The following is a 2096-nucleotide window of genomic DNA, read 5'->3' as shown; positions in this document are numbered from 1 at the left end:
TTTGCATTCATTGCTACTTTGAAGACTTAATACATCTTTGAAGACTTTACTCATGACCAACCCACCAGGCAGATGCAGAACGGGGAATGTCAGAATAGCTTCACTGCACATTGAGAGGTCATGGGAAACAGGGTTAGACATTATTGTGTACAGCCAAAGAACTATTCTGACTATGATCTTGAAGGCCAACTAACAACTGAGAAGCACATCACAGAGAATATCAGGTTTTCAGGATCTGACCATAATTTCACAGATAGGAGAAAGCCAGTGAAGAGTCAGTCCTGACAGGAGTTTGGACCATTGTTTCATCACATTGAGAAATGTCCAAAACCATGTGTTTTGGGTCCTCTGGATGAGAGACCAGTCCCTAGGAATATCTAAGTATCCAGAAGGAATATTCCTGTTGTTACTCCTGGCACAAACAATGTATGACATCGCCATCTTCATATAAATAACGTACATCACAGTCATAACAGGAATAAGAACCAAAGGAGACTGAATTGGGCTGCCTTATACCCATGAGTGTTTCCCTGAGTTCAGCACAATACCGAGAAGATATGTCTACTTCAACATAATTAGACTCATTTTAGACCTCTAATGGAGCAGGATACATTTCTGTAGTCAACTGGCTCAGATTGGTAGTGTGGACCAGAAAGGTCTTCAGGGCATCCTTGGAGATGTTGTTGTCATACAAATTGATGCTAGTGAGCTGAGAGTACTTGATAAGGGCAGGCCAAAGGATACCTAGGTGAGAGTCACTCATCCTACAGTTTTCTAAGTTCAGAGTCTACAGATTATCTGAGACATTCTCTAAGAAATCTCCTAGAGGATTGACATCCAAGTAAGTTAAAGTGGCACCTCTCAAGCACAGATGTTTAAGCTGACTGTAGTTCCAATGCTAGGCAAATGACTCCAAATCTGACTGAGAGAGCTGGCACAGAGTAATCTCAAGGGACACCAATGGGGCTAGACACCTGAACAACTCTTTCACGTTGTCTGTGAGAAAATAGACATCATCAATAGTGAGATGCTGGAGACAGTTGAGTTTGGGGAACAGAGAAATGATCTTGGTGACGTTCCACTTCTCCTCTTGTATGAAAGTCCTTGTTCCAAAGATGCGTATTAGCATGATTTTATGAAGAGTTCTCATCTGGCCAATGTGAGGTACAAAGTTTGGACAGATTCCCCATTGTATTCAGTTCCAACTCCTTGATGAACTCTGGCTGTAAAAATTTTAACACATTCCTGACCTTGGACTATTGCTCCAATCTCTAACTTCTCACAGCACAGATCCAAGAAATCCTTTCTTTCTTTTGCCCACTGCAACAACTGTGTTTGGTGTTTATCTTCATGCAGAAAAGACATAAAGGAAAGGTCACTGAACAGCCTCAAAAACTGTTTTCTTGTGCATCTTGAGTGGCTCTCCTTTATTTGCTTCTTAAGCATAGTTTCTACTAAGTAGTCTTTGCCCTCTCTTCCATCCTGCATATCCAAGGAAGCATGGTATTCATTCAAGTGAACCACTTGAAGCCTGCACATCCTGGAGTCATACTTCCATTTCAGCCATGTGTCTACTCCATCCAGTATAGCCTGGAAGGTCTGAAAGTTGGGTTTATTAATCAGTAACCCAACATGAAGGCAAAGGTAGGGCCAGTATTCCACCAGGATCTTAATCATCTCTGCTTTTCTTTGAGTGTTGGCCTCCTTGAACAGAAGTAGGAAGAATTCCCTTGGTAGGTACTCCAGAGCAGAGATGTTCAATACTTCATCCCTCACCAGTCTCTGTGAAGCCAGATTCAGGAGTGTGGGTGGGGCATGGAAGGCCATTCTGATAGATCTTTAGGGAGATGACCCTGATTAGGACACGGGTGACAAGAGTCCTAGGACCTGAGTGTCTTCTCTGGCTCTGATAACATATGTGTAGTGGTTTGGCCTAATGTTGCTTGTATTCTAATGTTAATTTGGGACCACCAAGGCTGGCTACCCCAAAGACAAAAGAGTCTGTATGTAAGACATTGAGTGATCCTGTCCCCAGTTAATTGTGATTGGTAAGTAGAGATGTCAACAAACAAAAGCTGGGCAATAGAGACATAGAT

At 42.4% G+C, this 2096-nt stretch overlaps 1 pseudogene; it reads right to left on the bottom strand.

The window, feature by feature from the left end:
* Positions 1-406: 406 nt before the first annotated feature.
* On the bottom strand, positions 407-1827 carry LOC116089506 (annotated as a pseudogene).
* Between the last annotated feature and the right edge of the window lie 269 nt (positions 1828-2096).

The sequence above is a fragment of the Mastomys coucha genome, unplaced genomic scaffold (genome assembly GCF_008632895.1).
Source record: "Mastomys coucha isolate ucsf_1 unplaced genomic scaffold, UCSF_Mcou_1 pScaffold14, whole genome shotgun sequence".
Taxonomy (NCBI): Eukaryota; Metazoa; Chordata; class Mammalia; order Rodentia; family Muridae; genus Mastomys; species Mastomys coucha.
The sequence above is the reverse complement of the archived record's forward strand: the minus strand, read 5'-3'. Positions and strand labels throughout refer to the sequence as shown.